Below are 16383 nucleotides of genomic sequence, written 5' to 3'. Positions count from 1 at the left end.
CAGGGCGGCCTCGGCCCCTCAGCTCCTGCTCACCGCCAAGAAACCCCCGGCAGCGCCTCAGCTTGTGCTTGAGCCGCTGCCTGCCGTCCGCCACTAGAGGCTGCTCCACACCTCATTAAATAAACACACAAACAACAATTAACGAAGCAGCCCAACGGCAGGGGCAGCGTGGCCATGGGGGCCTTGGGGAAGGAGGCATCCGACACCGGGCTGAGGGTCCGGCCTCGGCAAGCGGCCCCAGGGCCAGGGCACCCCGGCCTGGAGGTGTTGACCCCTCACAGGTTCCACAAAGCTGCACAAATGTCTATAAAAACTCACACCCCCAAGTAAATATGTCTTAGAGGTTCTGCCTGGCAATCCCTGGTGGCTTTGTGAGGCAAAGTCTTGCAAGAAATCCATCCACACATGTACCCCGGCTTCCTCGCAAATACCTGCTATCAGCAGAGAGGTTTGCAAGGGATTTTATCTGCGAGTTGAATTCCTTTGTCTCAGAGGAACTGGAGCGTTTGTTGTTGATCAGGCAGCACCCCTGGAATTTATTCCCTCTTCACTTTGGTTTGGGGAAAAAGAAAAAAAAAAAAGACAACCCACAAACAAAACCGGAGATGATACATTCATGTAAATAGCAGCCCTAGTGCTGTAGCTATCGCTTTGCCAGGCTGAATGCTATCAGAAAGTGTTGGTGTGCTCTTGTAACTTACACCACAAAAGCTGCGGTTGTTATTAATCTCAGTTCTGCTGTGAGCTGCCGCTTTCACAAAACAATATATAACTTCATTCAAGCATGCTATTGTTGTTGTCTGCCTGGCACTTTAGGCTGCTGTGTGAGGGAACGTTTTATAGGCTCAACATTTACAGTAAGTAAATATCAGCATTTTCACCAGGCTCCTTCGTTCTCTCCCCAAAGCTCAGACTTTATTTCTGTTCCCCCCTGCCTCTTTTGCCACCAACTTGTTCTTATTAGTCTGCAAAATTATACATTTGTCATAAACCTGGCATTCTGCACCAAGGAGAGCCCATAGTGGCTATGCTCACATTTTCATTTTCTATTTTTAATCAATGACGGTCATTTTTTTTTTTTTTTTTAATTATTATTATTTATTATTTTTAGCACTGCTCTGAAAGAATAAAGCTTGAAAGTCTTATATATTTCCTGGAAAAGCCAGTTGCTGTGTACGCTGTTATTTAAAAACAACTACAGCAATGGCCAGACCAGACTCTATGAGGGATTACTCTCACTTTAATTCCCATACTCAGCAGCCCACACTATCTCTTGTTTAGCCTCTCTGTGCTGCTGAGAGTTAGGGAAATGCTGGCATCCTGTTTTTGCAGAAAGGCAGGGAGACACAACTGCATCCACACTAAATGGCTCAGGGCTTGAGGTTGCATCTTGCCACCAATTTCTGCTCTGAGCACTCTGCTTCCGTGCTGGGGAGATGCTGACCCCAGTTTCCAGACAGATTTTCTCCCAGGGAAGCTCACATAGAAGGTGGGCCTCGCTTGCGTGTTACCTCTGCAAGCACTTCACACAATAAACACTGTTTGCAAATTCAATGCCACAAACAGGTGAGGATGGTAGAGATGTAGCTTGGAGGCTTCAGACTTTACTTACAAACAACATTTCTCGTAGGTAGGTGTGGTTGTATCTTTGTGGGTAGCTAGGAGGGGACTGGAGTCACAGATACATTGAGCAGTCATCTTTGACTTTGAGGGGGAAAAAAAGAGAACTGACACATCAAATATGAGAAGTCAAAAGGCAGCCATTCAGTTAGGAGACTATAGAGGGAACATTGCTTGGACCTGTGGACAAAAGAGGATTTTCAGGGGAAAAAAAAGAAAGCCACTGTCAGTTTTCTTGTCTGTTCTAGGCAGCGCTAGTGGTAGGCAGCATTGCCGCTCTGCCTTTTAGTAATTTTATGGACCTGGTATTTTAAGGCACCAAAGGGAACGATGATGTTCATTCGACATGTGAGATTATAAAATGGTGAAGTGTTTGTTTGCATGGCCTGGGTTGGTAATGTCTACTTTAGAGAGCTTGTTGTTTTATTACCAGCTTTCTGGTGGAGAATAGTGGAAAGAGAGAAATAGGAGAATTATTATCGTTTATTTTGTTGCAGTTAGGTTTTTATGAAGATAGGTATACAGATGGATATATAGATATGCACGAGCAACTGCAAATGTAAGATGAAAATATGGGATTTGCATGCCAAAGCTGAATTCCTGCCAGTCTCTGAGTCCTTTCCTAGGACTATATTTGTTTGCTGAAGAACATCAGTGGTTTGCTTTAATGAAGTATAAAAAGTGGCACAAAAAAGTAGTGGCAGAGATGAGTAGATGGACCGTATGGGCAATGCAAGTTCTCTTTCAGCATTTCATCACTGCAGTCATTGTGTGCCAGTTGGTTTTTTTACACCTGGGAAGGGGTGTGTAGATACTCAAGCGTTTGGGAATGGAAGTCTCCCAGACTGGGTTATGTGTATACACACACACACACACACACACACACATATATATTTGCAGCCATAGAGGCATCACTCCTTGCCTTCTTACCCTGGATGCTGTTTCTGCATTGTGAAATATTCCCCTTGTTTTCCTTTTCTGGAAAGTCTTCCAGTAGCATTTGCCATGTTTATAGCTTTTTATGGGACTTGCAACTCTGGAGTTTCATTGCCGCTCCATAATCAATGTTAATTCTCCCCATTTTATAGTTTTAAAAATGTATGCGCTCTCCTCTTACCAACTCTGTAAAATGCCATTAGTGTGTCTTGGGATTATCATATTTTGTTTACAAATGCCTTGCTATTGTAAGCCTCTGTCTTTCTATGGTACAGTTACTAGAAAATGGATTAAAATTAAATGAACATATTACTTTGTTTGTTTGTTTTTAATGAAAGCTGTTTTTTCCAATTAGCTCCCTATTTGATCAAAGATTGCATCTCAGTTAATTGTATGTTTTTGCCCAGTTCATGAATCTTTCTGTGAGATAACATAAAAGATAATGGGTCAAATTTTGTTTACATTACGACCCATGTGAACTCCATGGTAAAGCACACACATACCTCTTTCCCAGGGCAAAAGCAGTGCATGGAAATATGCCTGTAAACTTAATTAATTCCACAACAGTGGGTATGCAGCTATTTGATGTTGGCATGTCTCACTTTTTCAGGAGAATTTGTATGCCCAGCTCCAATTGACATTTAGTCTTTTCAGTCACCTACTGGGTGAACTTTATAGCCTTTGCTAGAGGCAAGAGATTGCCCACAAGTTGCCCGTGTTACCTGTTTTTATCCTGAGTGCCACGTGCGTAATGGAGAAGTTCTGCTTTGAACTGTCTCAGCTGACAAATCTCACAGCCATCTTTCAAATGCTCTTGTGTCTTGTTTTGTTTTGCAGTGCTGTGCCAGACTTCAGACTGTCCCTCTTCCAACCACGTTCATGAAAAGGTGAGAGCACTTTGTGAGGCGTGGCTGATACCAGCATTGCCCACAAACCTCATCACTGCCAAAGTAGTCATGGACCTGCCTGTGATACCCCGATGGGCTTTGTTACCAGGACCAGTCTCCAGCTGCTGTGTCTCTTAGAGACCATCGCTGTCTGTTGGTGTGATGTCTGTCTTAAACAGGTATTCTCTGACCATTTGGGTTTTATACTGTTCCATTGTATGACTTCAGAATCAGTTTTTCCATCAATAACTTCATAGATATTACTCACAGCCTGGTGATCGTTGCTGGAGGCGCCCACCTGTGTTGGGATAGACATAGCCACAGAGAAATTGGTACAGAGGTTTGATGACCTGTGTTAAGCAGAAAAGAGAGCTCACTGCAGCAATTGTATTTGTGGCATGCTGTCAGTAACCAGCTTCCTGATCACTTGTGTGACAATATCACAATGAAGTTAGTAGAAATCAGTCCTTTTCGGTTGCTTATCAGAGGATGGTGCTCTGTTTTCCCCATTAAATGTTTGGTTGGGAACTCCAATATCTGCAGATGACCTGAAATATATAAGCCCTTTATCATATATTGCATTTAACACTGCTTTTCTTGCTTTAAGTAAAATGTTCCCAAGCACTGGCTGATATTTCAATGTTAGTACTCTTTTGGCTCTCTGGTGAAAATAACCTACATGTTTTATGATACTGGTGTTTGTGGTGCTGTGACAGCGTTGAGTGACACATCACATTCTGCTGGGTTTGCTATTGTGAAAATTAGATTCTATTAATTTGGTTAGCAACATTCAAATCGATTATTGTCCATGAAAATGATAATTGGAAAATCAGTTATTGATTAGCATGAGACTTGGATTCCATACGTCTCAGCATAGTTGCAACTTCTTTGAAAAAAAATCACTTTTGGTGACTCCTGACGTTTTAACTAAGGAATGTTCTCTCTGTTTAATGCGCTTTTTCCAGGGTGGATCCTTAACCATCTTCTGTCACAGGCTACAGATACTAGTATGGATAGTAAATATGAAATCTGTGTTGATCTCTGCACTGCTGACACCTATTCCTTCATTTCTTCTTTGTGCTCTTGCTACCTAGACATTGTATCTGACTCCTTGCAACTTACCTCCTGGCCTAATGATAGGTAACAACAGAACAATTCATCCAGGAACAGCTTGTTCTCTACCTGCTTGGATGGGGAGGTAGGAAAATGTTCCTAATTCTGAATGGAATGAAGCACTGATCTATTGCCACTGCCAGCCAAATAAATACAAAAAAAAAAAAAAAAAAAGCAATATTTTTATGTTTACTATTAAAAGCAAATGTAATACATACTTTTTTATAATTACTGTTGCACTTATATTAAGGGACCTTAGCTGTAGACTTAGTCATACTTACGTAGAGGCTGTAAAAAAAAAGAATAGTCAAAAGGAAGTTGTCTCTGTGATGAACCCAATCTGTTACTTGAATATGAGTGGAGCTTCTGTAATTCTGATTGCAGACAATCCCAGGTAATTCATTGTCAACGTTGTTGTTGCTCCAAATTGATACTACAATAGCAGAGATGAATCTGACCCAAAGCATCTCTCTAGCATGTTTCCTTATCAAATTATTATGTTTTGTTTCCATTCCTTCCACGGAGTGCTTTTGCTGCTGTATCTTGCAGCACTCTGCAGGGACGCCATGAGGGTATTTTGCAGAGACAATGTCTAGCTTTGCTTTCATTTCTCTTAGGAGAGAGCACCTATGATGCCTTTTTGGCCTATATTTCATATTGTTTGTGTGCATAACAGGATCAGATGATTGAAACCTACTACCTGGGATCTGAAATGAATTGTTTGCTTTCTCATGAAACGTTACGCTTCTGCAATTCCTTCCCCTTTGCACACATATACATATGCGTGCATTCACACAGACACACTGGGGCTTCATCATACAGCAAATTGCTTATACACATGTAAGCAAATATCTTCTCAAATCATCTCTTATCACCAAGTGGGGTGTGGTGCTTGTTGTTCAAGGGGTTGAGGTTGCCTTTCAATCTGCCAGGGCCAGCCTGACACCAAAAATAAACAGCATAAGCCTGGAACGGTTGTCACAAGGGGCAGAGAGAACTTGTCAGGCAGGAGTGTGTGAGCCGGCAAGATGATAATGTGGCATGACACTTCTGAAATGAGACACCGGTTGCCATGGTGAGGAGTCAGGAGGGACTATCTCTCCAGAGGCTGAAATAAAACATGCTTTAAATGATGTTTGATTAGAATTTAGATCATGTAACTGAGTGGCTGGACCCTTTTTTTTTTTTTTTTTTTTTCTTTTGCTTCCCCCCTCCCTTTACTTGTTGTCGTCGTTGGCTGCTGGCAGAGTTCACTTTGGGAAGAAAGGGCTCTGGGTCCGGAGCAGCCCCAGCTGTCACCCCCCTCGCTCCACCACTTCCAGCGTGCTGAGAGGTTACTTAGTTCCATGCCCAGTCAATTATGCTCCTTGCTAACTCTGCTTGCATTTTCCACTTGAGTCCATCATAGTTTAAACCAGTTAAAAATGATTCCCTCTGTTCTGAAAAACAGTTAATCAATAACACCCTGAGAATATTTCTTGTCTTCGTTTGCTTTCCCTGACTGGTCTACTCCAGGTATCCGTCATCTTGTTAATACATATTTAAAATACAGTCCGTAAAGTCTCACGCACAATATCCTTGGACTCTCCATATTAAAAGAGGGTGTTAGTGTGTGTATATGTGCCAGTCTAAGTGGTAAAAGGAACCTGAAACAGAAAACATTTGAGAGAATAATGCAAAACAATCATCCTTGTGGCCTTGTAAACGGAATGGGATTTTAAAAAGTAATTATAGCTTTCTTTGCAGTTTAATACAGCACAGTACTGAATGTATTTTTCATGTCTTTCCCAACAGAAAAGAGTTGGTGCTGGGGTACAGAACTTTCTAACTGTGTGGTGCCTGTTGGTGTATCCAGCCAATTAAAAACCTTGAAGCAGGTATCCGATACATGGGTAAGTCTGTTGGAAAGTAATAATCAGACAATTCCTGTGTTGCCTGGACAAAAGCACTCTGCGAAGAAGGACGAATATGCCATGTTCTGTTAATTTCAAGATCACCTGAAGGCCAGCTGTTTCTTGATGTAAATCAACTAGCTTTGCTGGTGCTAATGCACACAGAGTACCAGGGCTGAAATTTTTTTTAGGTTCCATCTCTACTCATTTGTAAGTGGAAAGTACAAAGGAATTTTTATTTTTGGTTGCTGGAGTGAACTGAGTTTGATGACTCTCTGTTGGGAGTCATTGTTAAGTCTACAATGGACAAGTCAATGAAGAAGCAGGTGCCCATCTTTTTCACGAAAGGCAGAAACTCAAATAATCATAGGTACACTACCATAGCACGCACTAGGTGGAGATACTTTGCGCACTGGTAAAATTCCTATGCAACTGTGAATGGAGGTGTATGTAGCTAATAATGATATTCTTATATACACAGTGCAAATGAGCTTCCCCTTTATCAGCACATTTAAATTGTGGTCATTTGCTTTGGTAATTGAAATAGTTACACCAGGCCCAAGAACGTGTGACTACAAGTACACTTTTCTCGGCTATTAAAATCTCTATGCAAGATCATGCTGATTAGAGTCTCTATTGTGTGTTTTTGGAAAAAAAAAAAAGACTACGTAGTGGCTATGCATGAGACGGAGTATATTCTAGGAGTCACACGATGTCTTGTAATTTATGAGAGACAAAGAGGTACATTAGATATTGTTAGAATACATAATACTCCTCTGGCAATAATTTATTCGGCTTGCAAGGTTAGGATCTCCATAATTCTTGGTTGCACTCTAATGAAGACTGCTGATACTCATTATATATTTTTGTGTACATTAGAGGTACCTGTGAATATATGGATACTGTACTTGCCTCCTGCTACCCCACTACTCATGGAGCTGCCAGGGGGACTATATTGTGTGGGCCATTTGTCTAAATAGTCTGGGGAAGTGCATGAGCTGTATTGGCTTCTTGTCAGAGGTTCTCTGTAACTTTGTGCCCATAAAATCACCTTCTGCAGCTTCAGCCTGCTTTTCTCCTGCTATTAGATCACCCCTGGCTTGAGGGTGATACAAGCATCATCAGGAATTCATGATCTTCAGCAGAACATGCTGTTCATCTGCAAATCCAGACAAAACAGATAGACATTTCCGCAGAAGTTTTAAGTTGGGCACTCAAATTTGATTAATTTGTTGGCGTGATGGGGTGGGGTGGCCTGGACTGAGGGGGGGAAAAGAGAGGAAGGGAAGAAATCAAAACTATTATTCGCCTCCAAATTCAGTGACTTTCCATAAAACTTTTGCTTCAAAATCAGTTTGATTCCACCCATAAAGTCATTTGCAAGTGATTTATTACCATCTGACAGCTCACTCCAGGAATTTTGGTGGCACTCCATGGGTCCTTTGAGCTTTATGTTCAAATTTAATGGTGATCACTGCAGCCAGATGGATGAAGAATATCCATTTCTTCACCACTGTTCTTGTATTGGCCTCGGGGATTAGAAAAGTAGGTCTTTTATTTAGTTACACTGTCAGCAGCAATTCTGATGTGAGTTCAGTTGCTCAGTTTGGAGTTCAAATGTTCCAGTCTGAATACTACAGCAGCACGGGGCTGGAAAGCATCTTGAAAACTGCTCTGCTGCTTGCCCCGTGTCTGCACAGAAAACTGCCCAGGGCCTGTGATGGGCATTGGGTCTGAATAGCAACAGTGAGGTGGATGTAAGGCCACAGGAGAAAGGGAGAATCCTTTCTGAAAGGCAGCAGGATGAACTGAGAGTGCTTGGGTGAGAACCTTGCTGAAGGCAGCACACGTCTTTGGACAGCACACTCCATGCTGTTGAGGAGCAGCAGGGGAGAGGTGGTGGGGAGAAGTAGGCAACAGTATTAGATGGAGCAATGGGACATGTCATGTGCTGTGTCTTGCCCAAGAGTAAAAATTCTTTGTTCCTGTAGTCCAGAAAATAGAAAAATGTTCATATGCATAATGCAGTGGAAATAAATTGGGAGAAGAAACTTGGAGTGAGGAGTTTGATGCTACAAGAGCTGGATGAATAGGGGCAGTGAGGACAACATTGGAGTAATGAAAAGAAAAACGGTTTTGAATGGGGAAGCCTCAGTCTATCACTGTTTACGGGTGGGTTTCTTCAGTTAGGGGCTTCACTTTTGGCCTCATTTTAAAACCAAGATATTTTTTTGCTTAGCTCATTCCAATGTGTTCACACTTAAGAATCAGTGGTAAGGATGGGGTTAAAATTATTTATCTATAGGGCTTTTTTTGTGCATATTAATTAGGAATTGCTCTATTTTATCGCTATAGTGCACTTTGTACAGCAGTTTTAAAAACGCTTTAAGTAATGTTTGCTATGCATCCTGCAGTCTAATCTACCACATAATTTAGGTTATTCATGCCATGGAATTTACTTAACACTGACGTAGAAATTAGCCCTAAAGCGCTGGAAGATCCCAGGGCTGCTGATTATGGTTGCCTGATAAGAGCATAGGCCTACAACAATTTTATACATTGTTTTCATCTAATAGTTTATCTGTTTTTGAAGGCATTTTGATCACATAGATACCCATTATGACCCTCACCACCAGTACAGAGTCAAGAGAAAAGCCATCCTTGCGGGCTGTTTTGTAGGCAAGACTACAATACTAAACGTCAGATCCTGTAGCATTACTGTGACTCTGGCCCTGATTCAGTCAGGATCACTCACCACAGCAGTGGCACTACTTAAATAGCGAAAAGTTTTTTCATTGCCCTTCCTGATTTGGGCCTCTAATAGCTGTGGAGTTCAGTGAAATGGCTTCTGTCAGTACAGAGGCTGGTGTGCCTCTAACCTGGTGCCAGGCTGGTGCTGAAGACAAAGCTCTCTTTGACCGTGGTGCTGAAGGAAGAGATGAGCTGCAGTTATTCTCAATCCTTCTGCAGCTCTGGAGGAGGCAGATGCTTAGTGTGGAAATGTTTGCAGATGTAGAGACCAGGAAGACGTCTCTCTGGATTTCAGCAAGGCCAGGATTTCGCGCTTGGTCCAGAGCAAGGTGATCGGCCTTTTCTGCTCAGCTGTTTGGGTGACAAGAGCCTGGTCTCAGGTGATGTTAAGTCACCGTGGCTTCTCTGAAGTTATGTCAGTTCAATCAATTTGTAGATCTGATTCTCCCATTTCAGCCCTGTATAAATATATATATATATATATATATTAATATTTTGTTACTACAGAACTATAAATCTCAACAGATTGTCTCTTTGAGAGTGCTCGATTTCTGCATATGGCTGTTTAGAACTTACTCTGCCAACTGAACCTGAATGCATCTAATCAGCTTCTGGTTACAGGACTCTACAGGATAATTAACAAAAAAAAGGCAAAGAAGAAATCATCCAGAAATTATTAAACAGCTTCTTCAAGTACCTTCTGTGGAAACTGATTTTTTTTTCCCTTGAACCTTGTATTAAAACCTACAAGATTCCTCCATGGGGAGTTTTGCAAGTTTTCATTTTCCCACCATATTTCCAAACCATTGTCATCCTTTCATGTATCCTTTTCCTTTGGCCAAAGCACATACAGCTTTGCCACAACATTTGCATGTGCTGTTGTAGCACAAAGCTCTTCTGATCCCACATCAGGTGTCAAATCTTTAATATGATTTCCTACATGTTTGACTAATCAATGAAGAACATCATCATGAAAGATAATTTTACCCTCTGGCACTTCAGGGACGGGATAATGAGGCCTGGTGTTTTCCATTTTTTATTCCTCCACAAGAATCTACATTTTTTAGTCCCAGCTAATTGATTTAAGTTCATGGAGGAAGGTTTTTTTCCCTTTCCCTTCCAGTATCTTGGATATTAATGGATTCTAGTGAGCTAGCAGAGCTGTGTGATCAGTATGTTTAGAGATTCAATACACTGCTGTTCTGACCTTTCGGAAGCCAGGGGAAAAGCATGAGGCCCAGCATGTTGATCCCACATGAACACCGAAATCTCAGGCAGGTTGGAGCTTCTTGAACTGGCTGGAGGTGTGTGGACTTTGTGCAGCGAGGGAGGTTTGATCTCAAATCCTTTGCTGAACAGGAGGTAATGTATTCTCATGACCCAGTAAGAAGTGGGGAGATAAATGACCTTGCTTAGGGAATGGTGGAAGGCGGACGTGTGGAAGCTGAAGCTTTCAGAGGAGATCAGGCACCCATGCATTGCTCCGAAAACCCTGGTCAGAAAGCATAGCACAGCAGGGAGTGAGTGCTGAACCATGGACACATGCCATGTCTCTGAGCTCCTGCTCCCCTGATTTCATCGGAGAATCATTGCCCTGTTCCTTCTCAGCAGGCTGTGAAGCTGCTGGCTTTGGAGGAGAGCTGGGCAGGCTCCTCACCGATCATCTGTGGGGCTGACGGAGTAGGACACAGCCCTTTTCCAGCAGTATCTGAACTCCATCCATCTCAGCAAAAACGTTTGTCTAAATATCTTTTTCTGAATTTGTGTGAACTAACAGGTACAAAACCGTTTCACTTAGTGAGGCACCAATGATAGCATTTATCAGCTAAACTGTACTCCGTGAGGTATCCTCTCTTCTCACGTCCTTGGCAGGTGAGGTCCAAATTTCTTTCTCAATGAATGAGTGAGCAAGAGATGGAGAGGACGGAGCTTCAGGGCAGCCAATTTGGGGGCTGCTGGCATCTTCGGCTGAACAATCTCCATTCAGCCCCTCCTTCATCCCGCTGCCCATACAGGGGCAGTGTCCAGCATTCCTGCCTCTCCTGGGCAACTGAATGAATGTATTCAAAGGCTGTTTCATCACTTGGCAGCGATGTGACAACAAAGCTCCTGGTGCAAAATGTGGATGTTTCCTGGTCACCGATCCCATAGGTCCACTGGATGAGACCTGAGAAGGAGTATGTTCCCACTGCAGCGTGTACCTGAGGCTCTAAGAAGTGTTAGACTTCTTTTTATGAATAATTTGTATATTTCTTCTGTCTTTTACCACCATTAACTAGAGTTATTTTTGTATTATTATTTTATTTTAAGGATGGGAGCAGCCTATGACAGATTTGTTTAGGGTTGGCCCTATTCATAAATTAAGCAGCAGAAAAAATTTAATTTTTCTTATAAGAAAAGCCTATAGCTCCTTAAATTGCTCATTTAACATCACTGAAAAGTAATACTCCACTTTAGAATGGACATCGTATTAACTTTAAAAGGCCTATTTAAAGTGACGGTTGTCAGTGAGTGAAAGCCAGATATGGTAATTTCGAGTTACAAATCAGAGTGAGGAAACTGTGGAATGGACAACCTTGTTAACACAAGCGCGACGGAGGAAGCACCGGGGTCAGAGTGCCAGCACGGAAAGGAATAAAGACACAGCACCAAAAATATGTCCTATAATTAGGGCAGCTGTAAGAGTCAAGGTTGAAGATTCTTCACCATGACATGTCTGATATAGAAAAAGTGATAGCCAAGAGTAATCACTTAGAGGCACCGAGCCTTAAAGGAGCAGCACGGCTCGTCCCCTGCCAGGGCAGGGAAGCCTGGAAGACAAAGGACGGAGGGACCCGGGGTGGCTCCGGAGCAGGGTGCGTGGGGAAGGGTAGGGAGGAGCTGGGAATTTCAGGGGTCAACACTCAAAGGGTCCACAGATGAGAAAAGAGATCACTTATCAGGTTTTCTGATCACGGTGTGGAACAGCGGTATCTCAGGGGGCAGGAGGGGTCTGCTGGGCACTGGTGGGGGTACCCAGGGCTTAGGTGGAGTGGGTGGAAGTGGTGAACCCCTGGGGACACCGAAGGAGGAAGGTGGCAGGGGGATGCTGAACCTGTGCAGGTGTCCGTGGGCAGGTCCAGATGTGCATGGGTACACGGGGAGAAGCTGGGGCAGGATTTGTGGGCACACAACTGCACAGACGTTCAGAGGGCGCAGAGGCTGCAGGCACACCTCCTGCTGGATGAGCAGCAGATGTGGGAGGCAGGGTTGCTCCTGTGGGAGCCTGTGTGACCTGGGGAGTGTGTGAAGGAAAGGTTTGGGAGCCTTCCTCGGCATCCTCGTGGGGCTGAGCAGGGGGAGCTGGTGTGACCTGGCCTGGGGTGGGTGGGTGGGTGGCCAATGCCCAGAGGAAGATCCCTTGCCAGCTGGGTCGCAGTGGGGCAAGGAGATATTTCTATTAGTGGAGGACACCTCCTTGGGTGACTCCGGCTTTCTGGGAGTCCTTTGGGATCTGCAGACACCCGCCTGGCTTTCTGTCTTCTCCGTGCCACTCTGGGCAATGGTTGGAGCCCCAGGAAAGTGTCACAAGAGGAGCCCGCTCGTCTGCTGCCTGTCCTCGGGGATTGATCCAGCCCCGCCAGCTGGTGAGGAGTGACACAGGCACACACTGTTTTCCCGTTCTCCCCGCCTCCTCCATGGGATCCACTTGAAAGGATAAAGGAAATTCAGGCTGAATGAGTGCTGTGCTCCCCAAACACTCTTCTTCCTTCCCATTAAAGTGCATTACACGAGAGCTGGTGTAATTTAATGTAACCCATCTCCCCGAGCTCCCCCGTTGTGCATCTGAGCGCTCTTGGGCTGGACCAGGCACCTGTGGTCTCTGGGAGCTGCAGTGCTCCCTCTCCCCCTCCACGTTTCTGAATAACCCACAACATCTCTCTGGACAAGCCCGTTCCCTGCTTAGGCTGAATGCTTCCTTGCGGTATTTAAAGGTTTGTAAGTAATAACCACGAGCCCTTGAGAGAAGGACTCTTTGACCTTGCTTTGGGCTACTGTCTCCCCTCCCATTGCTATCATAACGTAGATTTGGTCGCCTTACATCAATTTTTGCCTACCTGCTTGGAGAGCCAAACCTTTCTTCAAGGGCAGGCGAGTCAGCCTGCCTCTTTGGACATCTTCGGTATCCATCGGTAGGTTTGCAGCGTGGGTTTTGAGGGCTGAAGGGAAGCAGCCTTTGCACAACCCCCTGAGCAGAGTGGCTGTGGCACTGGACAAGGATTTTGCTGGCAGATCAAAGGCTGAGTTGTTCAGCTTCCCACGCAGCCCCTTTGTCAGCCAGTTTATTTTGCCTTTGTCTTTGTCGACCTGTACTTGGGGACGCTAATTCGATTTTCCATTGAGAGGTGCGGATATCTATATTATTTTCCTAAAACTCCAGAGAATATTATAAATTTCTTTTTATTGCTTCCAGCCATGTTATTTAAAGTAATTAACCTTAATTTATAAATTTTTATATCAAACTGCCTTTTAACTTTTAGAACTGGCAGGAGAAGTCCATTTCCCAGGGCTCCTAATAGTTCTCCATTTAATCAAAATTCATCCATCAGATTCCAGTGTTAAATCATCTTTTAATTGGGAGTTACATTCTGGTTAATAGTTTTATAATTCGCCGCCTCTAATAGTTTTTACCACAGGGATCTACTCCATTTTTTCTCACTCTATTATTCCTGGTGTTCAGCAGGGACATTTTAAAAACGTTCACTTCCCCTGCCTGTTCTTTGTGATCTCATTAATTCTTGATAGCAAGTTCCCTTTCTCCTCATTACTGGAGCATAACTACCTTTATCACTAGGTGAAACCTTACTCATTTCTACAAGTGCTCTCCTTTTATTTATTTATTTATTTTTGTTTGCCTCTTCAGAAAACAATCTGCCATATATTTCAGCAAATAAGAATATTGTTTATGGTCTCTGCATTTGACATTATTGAGATTTCAGACTGGAGATGTTGGGGGCAAGAACTTTCTCTAGCTTAGTGTTGGCTCAGTGTGGGCCTTGGTATTAGGTAGGTTTTCTAGGAGATACTGCCCATCAAAATATGAACTATTAATATTAGTGACAGCAGAGAACAATCCGGGAGTTATAAAGGGAACTGATTGAGAGGAATCACCGATCTCTTTGGAAATTCATTTGCTGTATGCCTTCATGCCCTTTTCTCATAGCGTGTTCTGCGAACTGCTGCTGATGTCTGCCAGCACGGAGGAGCAGGATCGGGCCTCGCCACTTTTTGGCACCAAATGCTGGTTTCCTTGCACGTGAACCCTGCAGTGCAGCACTTGGTTGTCAGGCACGCCGCATGCAAATGGCCTCGCTCGATGCAGCTAAGCAGTTAGGGCAGTGCTACATTAGCTTGGTATCCTCCCAAAACAATAAAAAGAGCCCAAGGAGAAGTAAATAACGTTGTATACGAGGTAGTAAAAGCACACTTGTCGTTTTTCAAAAAATGCCTAGAATTAGCGTAAAATTAAATTTGAAACCTTAATTCTCCAAGGGCTGATTCTCAATTTGCAGATCCACAAAACCTCTGCAAATTACCCTACCAATCCTACTGACAGTCTTATAGGAATATGTTATATTGACTACCCAAAGTCAGCCTGTGCAAAGAAGAGTGCGTTGTAAAGTGCCACTGGTAAGGGGAAGGAAAGACAGTCTCCCAGGTTTGTATCGTAGGCCCTTGAACAGTCCTGTAGAATCATTTCATATGTAACTTCATGGAGGAAAAATAGGATGGACAAGTGTAGACAGAATTATTATACAATTATAGCGGTCCTCAGAATAACTGTAACACTGTCCACAGCCATTTTTATGTCTCCATAAACTCCTACTGCTGTGGTATTCTTTTAGCCCTTCTTTCGCCCCATGCGGTAATGTAATAACTTTTCCTACCTAAAGTATGCATCAGTGCGGTAATTTGATATGACAATGATTACGAAATACTCCAGCAGTTTTAATTGACTAGTGTTGAGATCATATCGCCAGGAAGAGACAAGATCTTATCTCGTGTATGACTTCCATCCCGCCTGTTACAATATTTATGTTAATAAGGATCACAGACATTAGCCAAGTATAAAGTCCTCAGCTATGGTAACTACATCTAGAAGCAAACAATAATTTCACAGACTGCTGGCCATCCTTTCCTTCTAGCGCATTACTGATAAATAAATAAATAAAGAGTTAGCTTTTTTTGCTAGGTACAAAATATATCTAATGAGTTTTTATGTCTGGAACCTAGATTTCAGGATTTATGTGAAATATTACAGTAATGCGGCAGTTAAAAAGTCCCCAAAGCTTGATACTGTATCTGAAGAAATTACCATAGAAATCTAAACCAGTATTATCCCTCCTGTATGCATAGCAGGCATACTATTACCTCCTCTTTTGTTGCTGCTGCAAACATTTACTTGGAGAGACCTTATTGTCAATGAATTTTTGACAGAGGTCAAAGTATTTCTGAGTGAAATTGAAAGAGGTCTGGGACATGTATCAAACAGCTGACAGCATCAACAATAGTGTGTTTACTCATCCCGCATGCTGGAAAAATTAATTAAAAGTGTTTGTGAGATGTTTCGAGCCTGCAAAAGCCGTATATGCTTTTGGTAATGAGCATGCTGCTCTTGTCTCATGTTGGAGGAGGCACTACAGCCAGCAATAGATCTGCTGACGGGAGATGGTTGAGGTTTTTTGGTGAGGATATTTAGCAAAACCGTGATTGATTGTAGCGCTGAGTCAGTGTGCAGCTTGGGTGGGAGCCCCCATGTATTTTGTTTCCTGCTGTCAGCAGTGACACGAGTGCCATCCATGAATCAACCTGTATTATTTTACATCTAAGATTTTTAAAAAGGTCCAAGACTGCAAGTTATCTGACACATCCGTTATTTTGATAATGTTATAAATTCTTCCCATCATTAAGAATCTCATTCTGACGGGAAGTCAGTCATTGAAAAACCATGCAGAAATGCAGCTGATCGAGCGCATCGCTCTGTCATGTGCCCCTTCTGTTAGGACTTCAGGGATCTTAGCACATGCTCAAATGCTATCCTGCAAAGAAATGAAGACCTCAGACACAGAAATCCAGACACGTATAACTGTTCCTTTTTTTTTTTTAATTATTATTTTCTTAATTTTGACTGATGTACACTCAGG

General features: G+C 43.1%; 1 long non-coding RNA gene across 1 annotated transcript in view; it reads left to right on the top strand.

Moving 5' to 3' along the window:
• The window catches only part of LOC119713300 (uncharacterized), a 45282-nt gene that overhangs the window by 27928 nt on the left and 971 nt on the right, over positions 1–16383 (top strand). The window contains exons 6-9 of the long non-coding RNA XR_011804264.1: positions 3394–3443; positions 3553–3622; positions 4538–4641; positions 6351–6448. This is a non-coding gene — a long non-coding RNA (uncharacterized lncRNA). The remainder of the gene's footprint in view (positions 1–3393; positions 3444–3552; positions 3623–4537; positions 4642–6350; positions 6449–16383) is intronic.

This window comes from Anas platyrhynchos, chromosome 20, assembly GCF_047663525.1.
Source record: "Anas platyrhynchos isolate ZD024472 breed Pekin duck chromosome 20, IASCAAS_PekinDuck_T2T, whole genome shotgun sequence".
Classification (NCBI taxonomy): domain Eukaryota; kingdom Metazoa; phylum Chordata; class Aves; order Anseriformes; family Anatidae; genus Anas; species Anas platyrhynchos.
Note: the sequence above shows the minus strand (reverse complement) of the source record. Positions and strands in the feature narration are given on the sequence as shown.